The 16665-nt window shown below is 44.6% G+C and overlaps 3 non-coding genes across 3 annotated transcripts; 1 reads left to right on the top strand and 2 right to left on the bottom strand.

The window, feature by feature from the left end:
- Positions 1-42: 42 nt before the first annotated feature.
- Positions 43-156, bottom strand: LOC119094644 (U5 spliceosomal RNA). Its single transcript, XR_005093786.1, has one exon. It is a non-coding gene; the product is annotated as a U5 spliceosomal RNA (small nuclear RNA).
- Positions 157-6979: 6823 nt separating this feature from the next.
- LOC119094635 (U1 spliceosomal RNA) lies at positions 6980-7146 on the top strand. The gene has a single exon (XR_005093777.1). It is a non-coding gene; the product is annotated as a U1 spliceosomal RNA (small nuclear RNA).
- Positions 7147-7602: 456 nt separating this feature from the next.
- LOC119094647 (U5 spliceosomal RNA) lies at positions 7603-7716 on the bottom strand. The gene has a single exon (XR_005093788.1). It is a non-coding gene; the product is annotated as a U5 spliceosomal RNA (small nuclear RNA).
- Between the last annotated feature and the right edge of the window lie 8949 nt (positions 7717-16665).

Genomic DNA, 16665 nt, shown 5'->3' with positions numbered 1-16665 from the left:
GCATTACGAATGCTGTTGTCATTGCCTCCTCAAATGTTATGTGGCCACCGTATGGTGGCCGTAAGAAATTCGCGAATACTCATTTGAGTGTTCCCCTCCACGGAAATCTTTAGTAAAAGGCGAAAGATTTGTGCGTTTTGAAGGGAAACCAGAGATCCCGTCCTGCGCGTCAACTGGAAAACCGAGCATGTGTGCCGTGGATGGTTATCACCAGTGAATAGCGTTGGCGTGGCCGTTTCGTGTCTTTCTACTCGATGCTTGGACCGGTGCATACACGTGCGTGCAATGCGTTTGTGCGCCCATGAATAGAAGTTTAGAACGACGCGCGGCTACTCTGGAAAATGTTGTAAAATCTTGGAGACTGGCGAAACAAGTTGTCAAGTCGATGTTGGCCACCTAGTGGCAGACATGAGAACTGAAGGTTTGGTGCGATTATTGGTGTTTGGTGATTTTGGCTTGTATGACGGCTTTTGTGCCGCGACGAGACGGTGCTGCCCCGTCCCCCTGCAGACCCAAGCTGACGCCTCAAGGTCAAACGGCCGTTTGCACGTGTGATGGGCCGCAGTGTTTCATTGCTGCCGACCGGTTGTGGCATATCGCACCGACATGTGGACAAAGACGGGTCGGAGGTCGGAGCGACCCAGAAGTGGCATGAAAAGATGTGCTATGCCAAATGATACGGTCTCGCGTATCAAATGTTACGCGTTCAGTGATGCATTTTGCTTTCTTTCGCGTGTGCACACGTAGCGTGTAGTGTGCGTATAACGTGACTGTGCGGCCGTGGTCGAGACCATTGAAGGGAATGTTCCACACTTGAAGATATTGTGGTAGGCATCAGATATGATTGGAAAAGCTTGCTTGTAACTATTGTCGGGCTTTCAAGGTTCTAAAACGACGCTAAGTAGCAAAATTTCAAAGTTTGTAAAAAGGCGTCCCATTACGTCATTGTTTGATGTCGTCGTTTTGTTTTGTGACAACACCAAGCCTGGCAGCATCTGGCAGCCAAACATAAAGAATACCTCCAAACACACGAAAGCTGACGCCAACCGGCCATTCTTGTCGCGGGGCTGTGTCGGGCAGTGGATTGGTGGGTGCTTGGTTTGTGGATTTTTCGTCTAGGTGTTAGGCGTAGGAAAAGTTTTGGTGGACTGTTTGACATACGCAACGTAACGATCGCCAGCTTTTATGGCAGATTATTACTACCAAAGCTTGACATGCTGTGCAGCTGCCGTTGCTGCTATGCTGTTGATTTTTCAATTCTTTATTGCTGACTCATGGTTGCCTGCAGTGCTGTAGTCCTGACATTGATATGTGATGTGCACGGTAGTTTCTTTTTTCATTGTTTGTAAACTGGATATGCGGTGTCATGTGAAAACTAAGAAATTTGTAACACTGCTATGAATTGATTGACAACGCATTGCTTTCGTTATGGTAAAGGTGGTAAGGTTTGGTTACCGAGAATTTGTTGTTTGTGCTTAGGATTATTTATGCGATTAATAGTTAACCCGGATATAACCGTTGTGGCTCAATGACGTTCTTGCTGTTCATAGCCTGTCGGCATTGTTCAGTCAGTTGTAAGTCATTCGTAAATTATAAGCTGATCTCTCATAGGCTTGATACAGCATAGTCAGCCAATGTGGTACGCTGTGAGGTGACGCCGGTCCATAGCTTCATTGTGGCACTACCTCAGTGCTGCATTGTGGCATGGCATAATGAACAACGATATGGTTTTTGCATCGCAATCCATGGTGCTCGTATAACAAGCTCCATCATGACAGGATGAGTCAAGTGTGTCCTCTTGTATTGACTCCCCATCTGACATATGACTCACCAAAAACACATGCTACAATGTAAAATTCACTTTCAGCAAAGCAGACAACCAATAAATGGCACAACTTTCTCAGCCTGTTTGGGAAATCCACAAAACGTAGGTGAGAAAGATGGAAACGAATATTCCACTTCCACAGTCATGCAACATGCCGCAGCCATCAGGCTGGTTTACTAAAAAATGAGAGTACAATTTTGCATGTGCTGAAATGACATAACAAACATGCTGACCTAGCACAAAGCTGGAGACATGACAAGTGCGGGTAGTCATAGATGGATGGGCAACATGCAATGAAGTGATGAAAATGCCAGTGCACGCAAGGCTCATGATAAAATATAATTAAGTGTTTTCCAAGACAGCAACAGCAATACTTTTCCACCTTTCTCAGCACCCAGCATTCCATACAAGTTGCAGTGACTGTGACATTGATGACTCACGAGCAATGCTCGCCTGCATACAACATTTGTAAGGACAGTACAATGTACATCAGTAATAATAGAGCTGTATATTTTCAGAATTCTTTGGGGAATGACAATTTTGCAAAGCCACATAATGTGAGCCTTAACTGAGCATGTCCATTAATGAGCTGCACGCACCAGCCGCAACTAGCGAAATGAATTGCTGATATAATGACATGGAATGGAATAATTACACACTGTAATATCTCAATAGGTTTAAAATATGGGCAAGATGATAACGAAGTACCGGCGTGCCCTTGTACACCCCTGCAACATAAGTGCTAGTGTTTCTCTTAGTTTGCCAGCATTCCTTTGTCATGCTCAAAGACAGACATAAAGGTAGGGGCAGGTATCAATATATCACATGTTGTGCGAGTCAGTAGACCTAAATAATACCAAAACAATGTTCTCTCTCAGAGGTACGAACCTCGCACGCACACTCCCCATCACATCAAGATCAATGCAAGCCACTGGCACGCACCACCAGTGAAAACACAAATTTCAAGTCCCTAATTCAAACGCCTTTGTCAAATAAGTGCGGCTTCACACTTGCACCGTTTGGGGGACTGTCGAGCTGCAGGTTTTCTCACAATTTCCGCGCAGATTTTCAGTCATTACAACGCATTTCACCGTGACCCTTCTTTAAAGCAAGGTCCCTACGGCGTTCATGGTAGTGCAGCTCAAAAGGTTGTACTTGAAAACACAATTTTTCGTTCAAGAGTTTAAGTTGTAATACAAGATGTGGGAAATATATGGTGAAAGTTATGTGCATATATATATATATATATATAAATTAGATATAGATGTAGATATAGATATAGATATATAGATATAGATATAGATAGATAGGTAGATAGATAGATAGATAGATAGATAGATAGATAGATAGATATATATATACATATATATATATATATATATATATATATATATATATATATATATACAACATATATATATATATATATATATATATATATATATGTATATATATAATAATATATATATATATATATATATATATATATATATATATGTATGTATATATATAGATATATATAGATTAGATATAGATATAGATATAGATATAGATAGATAGATAGATAGATAGAGAGATAGATAGATAGATAGATAGATAGATAGATAGATATAGAGTAGAATATAGATATATATAGATATAATATATAAATATATATAGAGATATAGGGAATAGAAGATGATGAGAGAGATGATAGATAGATAGATAGATATATAATATATATATATTATATATATGATATATATATACTAATATTTTAATATAATATTTATAGATTATATAAGTTTATTATATATATATTATAGATCTATAAATACCGCAATGTTTTCTCAAACTTCATAATAACTTCCTAACCCATAAACCCGTGCAAGGTTCTGTGCTCCGGTATGCAAGCCGCCAATCGAGCTGCCTGAAGGAGATACGTCAGTAGAAGAAGAAAACAAAAACGCCAGCAGGTTAAAAAGACAGATTTGTCGTCGCGTCTTTTTTATAACTTCCGGGAGAGTGCCCTTTTTTGGGTGCCGTACCTTTTTGCAGACAGTGGCGTTCTTTTATATGGCATTAACCTGCGGCCTAGAAATCGGGAAAAATGGCCTGTTCACGAGTGCCGCACATCCCGAAAGCGGTCACGCTTACGTTCGCGACACGTATTCAGCAGCGAAATCTTACCAATAGCCAATCATCTTCCGCGCATTGTATCATGCGTGCCGCATGATCGCTTTTGTAACTGCACCAGCGGCCATGCTGTTTTGACCATATGCATAAAGCAGCCGGTATTATGACCGCGATCGCATGACGTTTCTATGACGTCATTAATGCCGAGGCAGCTTTGAAATTGGCTCCCAATGAACTTTTTGCACTTTTTGGGCGTCTAACTCAGAAGCCACAGCGTTTCGGGTCTTTAAAAAAGGACAAGACCGCGAACTGCGTCAAAAGGTCCTCATGATGGCTGTTTCAGTCCAAAACGCCAAACAAATGTGGAACATTTTCTTTGAGACTTCAACAACGCTCTTGAAACGCTGTGGCCACGCCTGTCTCTCCTCCTGACAAAAAGGGCGAACACCATGGGGAATCCAGCGTCGCAGTGACAGGTTACACGCAAAACCAATTACTTGTACACGTCAGTCATAATGCCACTCGAGTGACGTGTCATGACGCTAACATGAAAATTTTGCTCGTTGTGGCAGAAAGCGACGAAACTATGAGAATACGTAGACTTTTTACGCAGCGTTTTTTCCGTAAAGTAAACCACATTCAACTGAACAATATGGCTTCTACCTATTAGAAACAAGGGTATCAGTAGTACCGGCCCTGTCCCCCATCCCCTGTGCGTAAAATAATATTGCGTTGGAAGTATAAGATAGCTGTAGTAGTACGACATGGAAGCTTGCAAAATAAGTGTATCTTGAAATGCGTACTACATATAATGCGCGAGCTTCAAATTAAGGAGAATCCTTCACACCTGAAGGTATTAAAGCAGGCATCAGTTGCGATGAAGAAGGCTCACTTATAGCTATTGTTGTAACATTTCTTCTGGAAAAGGCTACACCGGACAACACAATTTCTCTGTTTAGTACATATGCTCTTTAATACGGCACTGTTTGCTCCGGTCATTGTACCTCGCATGCCATTGATTATGAGCCAACTGACTGCCGTCATGTCTGGAAATCGTGCTCACGAACGGCAGATATGGACAAATCGGCCAGGACGTTTCCTGACCTTGATCGCCGCATGGCTGAATGGGATGACAGGGTTTAATAGCGTTATTTTGACGTCACCAATGTGAAGATGGCCTTGAAATACTGTTGGCGTTATCCCCCCCCCCCCCCCATTTTCGCGGACGTGTAGCTCAGAAATCAGGCTATTTTAGATCTTCTGAAAGGCAGGTCTTTGAACTGCATCCAGTGCTGTTGAAGATGACTGTTTCAGTTCCAAACGCCTTTAGAAACGTGCAACACATTCTTTAGGGGGTGGGGGCAGTGCAGCGAGATGTGTCGCAAGAAGTGCAAGAAACCCAGTTCCAGGTTCCGAAGTCGATCGCCTCATGTTGGACAGCCACGCGCCGGGAACCCAAGCAACGACACGCGCGTGCGCCAAGTTCTCCACTCTTGAAATGCCGTGAAAAGAGCTCGCCCTCATTTTCGACCCCTACTGCCGCTGCGATCCGGGATTCCAGGCTCAGCCAAACAAAGCAAGATGTACAAGTGATTCCTGAAGGCTGCGCGGACAAGTAACATCATGGGATCAGTCGTGCTGCATTACGGTAGCATGCAAAAAGATCAGGTCACAATTTCAGACCGCACGACGTGGCAGCTGCCAACGGTCAACCCATGTCGTACATCGGCTCCTTTCCTGCCAGCATCACTCTCCAGGGTAGGACAGCTCCACAGCTCCATAGGACAAGTCCACGTCTTTGGTGAAGTTCGTAGGATGCTGCTCTCCTGATACGCCTGCAAGACTCTGGGCATGCCGCCTCATCATTACCCTGAAGCCTGTCCGCCATATGCCAACGGAGAATTGGGACAAGTAAAGCATCCGCGTCTGAACAACCTGCAACGAGCCTGCTGTTGGCGCTGGTAGTCTAGCAACCGTGTCCTCGCGACAAAGAAGGAGTGAAAAACGGGCCGCTGATGGCCGATTCTGCGCCATCCCCCATTTGTGAAGACGTGACGGCAGGCGTTTTCTCTCACGCTGGTAGTCATTTGCTCATCAACGTGAACAGGCTATGCGTGACCGATTGGTTTTGCATTTGCCAGAGGAGACAATCGAGCCGGCTATCAGATCTAAGTCGCCAAGAGCATTCAGCGTCCCAGTCTGTTTCTGCACGGATCGAGATCCTGAAGACGTCACGGCAAGACCGTCGGGATGCTCCGTCATATCGTCCCCCACCCGGAAGAAGATGTTGGGGAGCCAGAAGACATGCCGTAGCGGACAGTTCCAATACCGATGCTGTCTTTCCAGGCTTTCTACAGCGAAGAGGACGTTCATCAGTGCTGCCATCTTTAGATACGTGACTTTAAAGTGAAGCTATCACAGCGAATGGATGTGTCTCACGTGGCCGAACACAGCGAGTCGTTGTAACGCTTGCCGTGCGCCGTCTCGTCTAACAGCTACTGCGAACGCGACGGCTGGTAAGCAACCCAACTGACAGGCACCTTACAGTATTGCAGCCCTGGGTGGTGGACTTGGAACGAAGGATGCGCAATTTGCTCAACAGATGGCAAAGCGAAATAGTAATTTGAGCCGTTTCAAGGCATGTTTAGTGGTGCGAGGCACGGGGGTGGTTTGTTTTCTTCCTCTGAGTTTACCATTAGAAAGAAAATATTGCACAGTGTATTTGTCTGCTTTGCCAAGTGTTTGCTCACTAAGCAAGCGTTAGTGTGTGAATTGCAGGAGGTTAACTCAGCCGTCACTAGATGGTGTTGTATGTGGTTTTTTGGTGACAAGTTGCTTCAGCGAATTTCGAATGTGCTGCTTGACGACCAAGAAGCGTTTGATGAGTCGTGCAGAGTTTTTGAAATGTGTTGCAAGGACCGTCTAATGCAGAACATGAAAAGAGCAGAACTTGAGAGATGTGGAGAGATAAATACAATGATTGCGCGCCGTCGTGCCTTGCCAAGGACAACGTAGCGCCAAATGTGTGCAGCGGAATTCATACTTACCTGGCTCAGGGGATACCGTGATCACGAAGGCGGTTCCCCCAGGGCGAGGCCCTTCCATTGCACTTCGGTTGGGTTGACCCCTGCGATTACCCCAAATGTGGGTAACTCGGGAGTACAATTTTTGTTAGCGGGGTAGGTTGCGTTCGCGCTCCAACCCTATTTACCAATAAACGAGACAAAACAGCGCAGGGTGAGCGAAAGCGCTGCGCGCGGGTTGAGTGCGTTGAGCACCTGTGAACCACACTGGACCTATTCAGATAAGGTTGTCCGACGGACGGAGATGATCTTTAACGTTGCTCGTGCCGTAAGGAGCGTACGATATAAAGCAAATTCACCCTGACACATAGAGAATAGACAGGCGAGGTCCCAATTTCTAAACATAACATTCAGACAACTTCGACACATTAGCCCGCCATGATGCCCCTCAGGGTTTCAATATGCCTGCTGATTTGTTTTGCGGGACTCTTTTCGGACATGAGTACATGCCGCTGAAAATTTTGTGAACTCTGACGCCAAGTGGTGCCCACGTGCCTTGTTTTATTTACATCTATCGCACATAAGCAACGTGCTGGAGCTTTACGAATGCTGTTGTCATTGCCTCCTCACACGTGATGTGGCCACCGTATGGTGGCCGTAAGAAATTCACGAATACTCATTTGAGTGTTCCCCTCCACGGAAATCTTTAGTAAAAGGCGAAAGATTTGTGCGTTTTGAAGGGAAACCAGAGATCCCGCCCTGCGCGTCAACTGGAAAACCGAGCATGTGTGCCGTGGATGGTTATCACCAGTTAATAGCGTTGGCGTGGCCGTTTCGTGTCTTTCTACTTGATGCTTGGACCGGTGCATACACGTGCGTGCAATGCGTTTGTGCGCCCATGAATAGAAGTTTAGAACGACGCGCGGCTACTCTGGAAAATGTTGTAAAATCTTGGAGACTGGCGAAACAAGTTGTCAAGTCGATGTTGGCCACCTAATGGCAGACATGAGAACTGAAGGTTTGCTGCGATTATTGGTGTTTGGTGGTTTTGGCTTGTATGACGGCTTTTGCGCCGCGACGAGACGGTGCTGCCCCGTCTCCATGCAGACCCAAACTTGCGCTCAAGGTCAAACGGCCGTCTGCACGTGTGATGGGCCGCAGTGGTTCATTGCTGCCGACCGGTTGTGGCATATCGCACCGACATGTGGACAAAGACGGGTCGGAGGTCGGAGCGACCCAGAAGTGGCATGAAAGATGTGCTATGCCAAATGATACGGTCTCGCGTATCACATGTTACGCGTTCAGTGATGCATTTTGCTTTCTTTCACGTGTTCACACGTAGCGTGTAGTGTGTGTATAACGCGACTGTGTGGCCGTCGTTAAGACCATTAAAGGGAATGTTCCACACTTGAAGATATTGTGGTAGGCATCAGATATGATGGGAAAAGCTTGCTTGTAACTATTGTCGGGCTTTCAAAGTTCTAAAACGACGCTAAGGAGGAAAATTTCAAAGTTTGTAGAAAGGCGTCCCGTTACGTCATTGTTTATTGTCGTCGTGGACTGGTTTTGTGACAACACCAAACCTGCCAGCATCTGGCAGCCAAACCTAAAGAATACCTCCAAACACACGAAAGCTGACGCCAACCGGCCATTCTTGTCGCGGGGCTGTGTCGAGCAGTGGATTGGTGGGTGCTTGGTTTGTGGATTTTTCGTCTTGGTGTTAGGCGTAAGAAAAGTTTTGGTGGACTGTTTGACATCCGCAACGTAGCGATCGCTAGCTTTTATGGCAGATTATTGCCATCAAAGCTTGACATGCTGTGCAGCTGCCGTTGCTGCTATGCTGTTGATTTTTCAATGCTTTATTGCCGACTCATGGTTGCCTGCAGTGCTGTAGTCCTGACATTGATATGTGATGTGCACGGTAGTTTCTTTTTTCGTTGTTTGCAAAGGGGACGTGCGGTGTCATGGGAAAACTAGGAAATTTGTATCATTGCTATGAAGTGATTGACAACGCATTGCCATCGCTATGGTAAAGATGAAAAGGTTTGGCTACCAAGAATTTCTTGTTTTTGCTTAGGATTATTTATGATATAACCGTTGTGGTGCAATGACGTTCTTGCTGTTCATAGCCTGTCGGCATTGTTCAATCAGTTGTCATTAGTCATTCGTAAATTATAAGCTGCTCTCTCATAGGCTTGACATAGAATAGTCAACCAATGTCGTATATTGTGTGATGACACCGGTCCACAGCTTCATTGTGGCACTACCTCAGTGCTGCGTTGTGGCATGACATAATGAACAACGATATGGTTTTTGCATCGCAATCCATGGTGCTCGCATAACAAGTTCCATCATGACAGGATGAGTCAGGTGTGCCCTCTTGTATTGGCTCCCCATCTGACATATGACTCACCGAAAAACACATGCTACAATATACAATTCACTTTCAGCAAAGCAAACATCCAATAAGTGCCATCACTTGCTCAGCCTGTCTTGGAAATCCACAAAACGTAGATGAGAAAGATGGAAACGTATATTCCACTTCCACAGTCATGCAACATGCTGCAGCCATCAGGCTGGCTTACTAAAAAATAAGAGTACAGTTTTGCATGTGCTGAAATGACAAAACAAACGTGCTGACCTAGCACAAGGCTGGAGACATGACAAGTGCGTATAGTCATAAATGGATGGGCAACATGCAATGAAGTGATGAAAATGCCAGTGCACGCAAGGCTCATGATAAAATATATTTAAGTGTTTTCCAAGACAGCAACAGCAATACTTTTCCACCTTTCTCAGCACTCAGCATCTCATACAAGTTGTAGTGACTATGACATTGATGACTCACGAGCAATGCTCGCCTGCATACAACATTTGTAAGGACGGTACAATGTACATCACTAATAATAGAGCTGTACATTTTCAGAATTCTTTAGGGAATGACAATTTTGCAAAGCCACATAATGTGAGCCTTAACTGAGCATGTCCATTAATGAGCTGCACGCACCAGCCGCAACTAGCGAAATGAATTGCTGATATAATGACATGGAATGGAATAATTACACACTGCAATATCCTCAATAGGTTTAAAATATGGGCAAGATGATAACGAAGTACCGGCGTGCCCTTGTACACCCCTGCAACATAAGTGCTGGTGTTTCTCTTTGTTTGCCAGCATTCCTTTGTCATGCTCAAAGACAGACATAAAGGTAGGGGCAGGTATCAATATATCACATTTTAGTGCGAGTCAGTAGACCTAAATAATACCAAAACGATGTTCTCTCTCAGAAGTACAAACCTCGCACGCACACTCCCCATCACATCAAGATCAATACAAGCCACTTGCACGCACCACCAACGATAACACAAATTTACATGTCCCTTAATTCAACGCCTTTGTCAATACGCGTGCGGCTTCACACTTTGCACCGCTTGGGGAATGTCGAGCTGCAGGTTTTCTCACAATTTCCGCCCTAGCTTTTCCAGTCATAACAACGCATTTCACCGCGATCCCTTGCTTAAGCAGCAAGGGGGTCCAGAAGAGGGTAATCAATTGGAAATACTGATTATGCGGCTTCAAGATTGGTTGTATGTATGTACCTACGGAACCAATTTTTCTAGTTATAATAAAGTTTTATTTGTAAGGCAAGATGTGGGAAATACTATAAAGGTGCGGAACAAAGTGGAACAAATATACCAATGTGTGGAACATCTTCTTTTGAGACTTAAACAACACTTTCGTGAAACCCCCTGTGGCCACGCACTGCCTCTCAATCCTCATGACAAGAATTACGACCATGCCTTACAGCCCTGGGGTGTGGCTCTGATGGGGCGGTCGCCAAAGAGCTGCGCAGTGTGATGACAGCAAAACCAATACAATGTACTTTGCGCGTCAGCACACAATGCAGCTCTCACTAGTGACGTGTCGTGCGCGACATTACTTGGAAATTTTTGCATGGTTGTAGCAGAAAGCGACGAAACTATGAGAATACGTATACTTTTTACGCAGCGTTTTTTTCCGTAAAGTAAACCACATACAACTGAACAATAAGGCTTCTACCTATTAGAAACAAGGGTATCAGTAGTACCGGCCCTGTCCCCCATCCCCGGTGCGTAAAATAATCTTGCGTTGGAAGTATGAGATAGTTGTAGTACGACATGGAAGCTTGCAAAATAAGTAGATCTTTTAATGCGTATTACATATAATGCGCGAGCTTCAAATTAAAGGGAATCCTTCACATCTGAAAGTATTAAAGCAGGCATCAATTGTGATGAAGAATGCTCGCTTATAGCTATTGTCGTAATATTTCTTGTGGAAAAGGCTGCTCTGGCTAACACAATTTCTCTGTTTAGTACATATGCTTTTCAATACGGCATTGTTTGCTCCGGTCATCATATCTCGCATGACATTGATTGTGAGCCAATCGACCGCCGTCATGTCTGGAAATCGTGCTCATGAACGGCAGATATGGACGACTCGGCCAGGACACGTTTCCTGACCTTGATCGCCGCATAGCTGAATGGGATAACAGGGTTTAAGAGCGTTATTTTGACGTCACCATTGTGAAGATGGCATTGAAATACTGTTGGCCTTATCCCCCCCCCCGCCCCCATTTTCGCGGACGTGTAGCTAAGAAATTAGGCGAATTTAGATCTTACGAAAGGAAAACTTAATCTTACTTATCTTCTGACACTTTATTTTTCACTTTTCCATTTATGGTTTATCATATGCTTGCTGCTTGCTGCTGGGCATCTTAGTCTGGTAAGTGCAAGATTTTTGCTCTTGCAGATATCAATACATAGCTCCTGACTGAAGCAGCAAGTCTCAAGCTGTTGCACCTTCTTGTGTTATTTTGGCCCGACACAAAGAGGGAAAAGTGAGTTTTTCTAGCAGCTGTTGTTGTTGCATCATTATGGAGTACAATATATCTTAGTTTACCTAGTCACCATCCTGGAGTACAAAATCTCATGGTACACGTTACACCAGGAAACGTTAAGCTTTCCAGCACTGGTTGTGCGTGTCCTTGCTGGCTCGCTGCTGTTTACGCGTGTCCAATTCCAGTTTAAAAGATGTTGACAGCGTCGAGACTCGTTTGAACAGCCGCTTCTAAGAAAAACAAGCAGTCCTTTGCCCCTCGTGAATGATTCCACCTTTGTTCTAACGTTTTCCCTGCCTTATCGGCACATTGCTCCTGAAATCCTTGATCAAAATCGTTAGGGCGCTTTTCTCATCAGTTCTTTGCTCACGCTACACCACAGTTGTACTCTGTGCAATGTTAGCCGAAGGCCAAGGGAGGAGGCCGTCAATATTTCTTAGATATTGCTATTTGTTTCTTCCCATAGGGACACTCAGGACATAAAAACTTTTCTGCAAAGAAGACAGTAGCCATATTCTAATTAATGTTTGCAAGTTGCATGGGTATATCTCTTGGCCGGTGTTTGAATTGGTGCACTCCGTTTGTCTGCGTGTTTTTGCATGCTTGGAGCAGCATCGCATTCCGTATATTTATCTCGAAATTGAAATCTGGTTTTCATAAATGGGGAAGCTGTATTTCAATAAAGGTATTGTTGCCCCATTTAATAAACCACTATCCTGAAACAACCTGGGTGGGTAGGTATGTTTGGTATTATGGTTTGAAAGCATTGCAGTAGGGAATCATTATTTTAACATAAGATGCTTAAATAATATAAGCTGGAAAGCGATACATTGTGCGGTATAGCCCTTTCCCAAACAGCTGAAATAAAGTGTTCTTGTAGCCAGGTCATAAGGTGTGTACACTACCATCAATTCGGAACACATGTCCACTGACCCAAACCCTGTTCATGCAACTGCTGTGACACCCTGTCATCAAATACCAGCTTTGCACCCATCATACCGGATATATGTGTGCACCAGTAATGTGATATGTTGACAAGAAAAGACATGCAACATCAGCATCAACAGTGTGGCATAAACAGGTACAAACTATGGACATGAAATGCATAATAATTATGTTGATAAGTCATGGAGTTCGTTTGGTAATGAACTTTCACTCATTCATGCATGACACTTTGAAATATTAGATCCTTCGATCTGAAATAAGTGGCCACCTTGAACCGAATTCTGCGTCTTATGAAGCACATGAGGTGGAAATGTCGCCGCGATGTCGCTGGTGCACCAGGTATGTTCAGTGTATCATTTTCCCGGTTCGAATTACGCGAGGGATCTTCGAATGCGTACAGCTTTTACCGCCAGTGTTAGCCTTATACGCACGATACTGTAGCGACCAAAACAATGGCCATGGATCTGGCGCACAGTTACTCGCCACATGTGAGTGCATTCGTCATCCCCTCCTCACTGATTGGTTTAGCTGTTAGGAATGTATTTGTTCACACATGGCCATCGATGGGATTGATACAAATAAATAAATTAAAGCTGCTGCAAAACCCGAATGCATGTTACACAACCAAAATGAACCATAGATAGCTGCCAAATTCCCCTTAGGCGTATATTTAGAGAAACATGCAAGCAAGATGATGTGAGGGTGGGATGTTATGCCAGTCAGGTTTTTCATAACAATGTTTTTGCGACTTGCCACGGTACGCGACCACAATGCTCATCTGTCCATATCCACCATTTTCCTTTCTTCATACATTCTGGATGCGTGCCACTGGGACAGATTAAACCCCGATGCATATCATGTTACATGTCTAACTATTACAAAAAGGCTTTGACAAAATTCGCTGGAGTAACATCAAAGGGAAGAACCAACCTACGCTGGCATGTCGTGGCAATCGCAAAACCTTAAAGGGAGTATCCCCTTTGTGTACTTTTCATTTGTTGTTACATCATCCGCGTCCGATTTGATCAGTAATACTAACTTTTTAAAACTTTTGAACAGCTCAGAACTTCGATTTGAAGTAATCGGCCCTGCGCGAGAAATATCATTTGGCTCCCTGCTCATACTGAATGTGATAAAGTTCATTAACTCTGCTTTTTCACTGAAATACGTTTTTACACCTAGGAGCCACACTCGACCACCGTATTCGTATGCTTGAAGTTCGTTGGGGTGTCACGTTCCAAAAACTGGTCGCTGTGTTACCGTGAACTCATGCAGGAGTCGGTTTTCTGCGTCGCCGCCGACGCGAGAGTCACTTTCATGTGGCCGAATGTTACAATGACCACCATGTGGGGTGTCACGTAATTGACACCCTGTGGGGAGTCGCGAACTTCCAAGCTATCAATTGCAGACTCCCATAAGTTTTCCTCTGACCCCCCAGCATGCGGGAACTTTCGAAAAGCGGAAGGTTACCATCCGACATTGATAATAACCATTTTATAGGGGGCCTGACACCCTCACTACATGGCTGGCACATGCCCAAACATCCCTGTCGCCATTACGCTTCTCTCTTTGCAAATTCATGCACAGTGATGCGGCTAGGGGGAGGGGGGGGGGGGGGCGGAAGCAGTTCCTTCCCCTAGGCCCTCACTCTTGCGGTATAGACCGATTCAGACGGAAACTATAAAGGCTCTGCCCAAGCTTTTGATGTGTAGTTGCATTCTCCCCACGCTGTGCCCCTTTGACAATCCTGGTTGTACCACCTGTGATTGTCCTTTACGCAGGAAAACTTTAAGGAGCATACAACAGGCAATAATTATCAGTGCTTCAGAAAACAGTGTTTCAATTTATGGAAGGTACCCACCACACTTTGGCCATTTTATAGAAATTCCCACCCTGGTTTAGGACCCCAGTGTTGGATTGTGTCAGAAACCACTTCAATGCCAACTGGAGGATCACATGTTATTGTGAGATGGCACATTCAGACAGTTTGTCGCCAATTTTTGATCCCCCAGACATGTTCGCATTGCTGGTTGGGTTAAATGGTACATATTTACACAATTAAGATGAACTTTTTATGAGTCAACAAATTGAATAACGATTTATCGCACCTGCCCCTTAAGAATCAATCCACTTCTGACTCACAAGCTTGAAATTTATGCATAATTAACCATGGCACGACTATCTGAGACATCTTGAGTTGCATATAGGTCTGTGTCTTGCACATAGTCTAGTATTTTAATCATGTATGCAATATGAAGAAGACAGCAAATGGTATCAAACAACATCATATTTAAGGACATGAGTGATGTCTTTAAAACTGAACTGGTATTATGTGCACGAGTGCGCAAAAGGCAAAGGTTTACGACAATTTACTCGACCTGTTTGTAAGGCCCTAGTCATCAGGGATGGATGTTTACATGCTGACTATGCTTAATAGTACCGTGCCTTTCCATAATCTCACGAGCTGATTACGACGTCACCGATCAGCTACCCTGCCTTTATATCGGTCTTGTATGAATTTCACGGTGTCACTGGAGTACTGAACAAACATGGAATGTTTGTTTGGAAAATATGCAACATTCCAAGTCACTTTTTGAAACATGATCAATTTGTATGCCGTTTTTATGTGGGTAAGCACAATGCAGTCAGGCCTGGCACGGGCTTCTCCCGCCTCCTGCAGTCGGTTTCGGCATTTTCAGTTGTCTATCGGTTATTGACCTGGCAAATGCCAGTTCCAAGAGATAAGCCAGCCTCCGTGTGGTGAGCCCATTTCGGTTCGCGTCAGTCCGGTCTCGCAGTGCTTCGCGCTGCTGACATCTGTGTGGGGCATGTTTAAGGGGCCCTTTGTATTTTTCTGTTTCATTATATGTAGCTGCTGATTTACATCAGAAATGGCGTGATGAGTTTTTGTAGGCCTCTTCATTACCTTTTCGGAAGCACCTGGCTGCGCCCCTGACCTGTCATACCTGTAATGCCCCCTGCCCAGTCGACACCAGTCGTGTTGTCTCCAATCCATTTAATTCATTTCTAGTGCACTCCAGTCCTTAAGGGTCCCTCACACGGTCTTCTGCAGCCCATTCCACCCTGGTCTAATCTGATCCGGTCCAGTTCAAAGCTGAGGCATGCGCGTGATTTCACAGTCACGTAGAGTACAGCTCAAAAATGTTCACTAAAAACCGAATTTAGCGCGCTCCAGTCGTGTAAGAATGACGGAGGGGTTTCTAGAATGTCGTGGAAAACGTCGCATTTTGTTGCTTTTTTAACGCGTGTCCACATGGAATTTCTTACACGTGCCGAGGTGGACGGTTGAATGCGACGTGCTTGTGTGGGGGTCAATTTCACCCCCTGATTTACCAAATTTAGAAAGTTAGACACGAAATTCGCAGAGTATGTAGTCCTGTGTGTGAGCCAACTTGTGTTGAAGTACGAGATTCCTAGGTCATGATTTCTGGGTCAAATTAGATCAAGCAAGGACATTCCAGATGTGTATGCAACGTGCGCTCGGACCTCCTCATGCAACCGCATTGAACGTAGGCGTCTGTTCTGAGCAAAACGCCACTGGTGCTCATTTAAGTTCAGTCATCTCGTTTGATGTAAAGAAGGTCATGATGACCCAAATCATACGAAATTGCCGTTATTTTTGCAGTTGAATGAGCGTCCGGGACTTCGGTAGATGGCATGCCCCTAAAAACAAGGTGTTGACATGGGTCATTTTAGGTAAGGTGCTGGGCCATTTACTCTGGCCTTTAAAAAGTTCGGGGAAGATGTCTGTGGTGATCCCTGCCATAGATAAATTCGAAGTGAGCACCAGAAACTACTCCGTGCAGAAAAATCTCGAGTAACAAAGCACACTAGTTTTAACCTCGGCCTGACCTTCATA

The sequence above is a fragment of the Pollicipes pollicipes genome, unplaced genomic scaffold, assembly GCF_011947565.3.
Source record: "Pollicipes pollicipes isolate AB1234 unplaced genomic scaffold, Ppol_2.1 Scaffold_4002;HRSCAF=4701_pilon_pilon_pilon, whole genome shotgun sequence".
Taxonomy (NCBI): Eukaryota; Metazoa; Arthropoda; class Thecostraca; order Pollicipedomorpha; family Pollicipedidae; genus Pollicipes; species Pollicipes pollicipes.
This window is presented reverse-complemented; position numbering and strand designations above follow the sequence as displayed.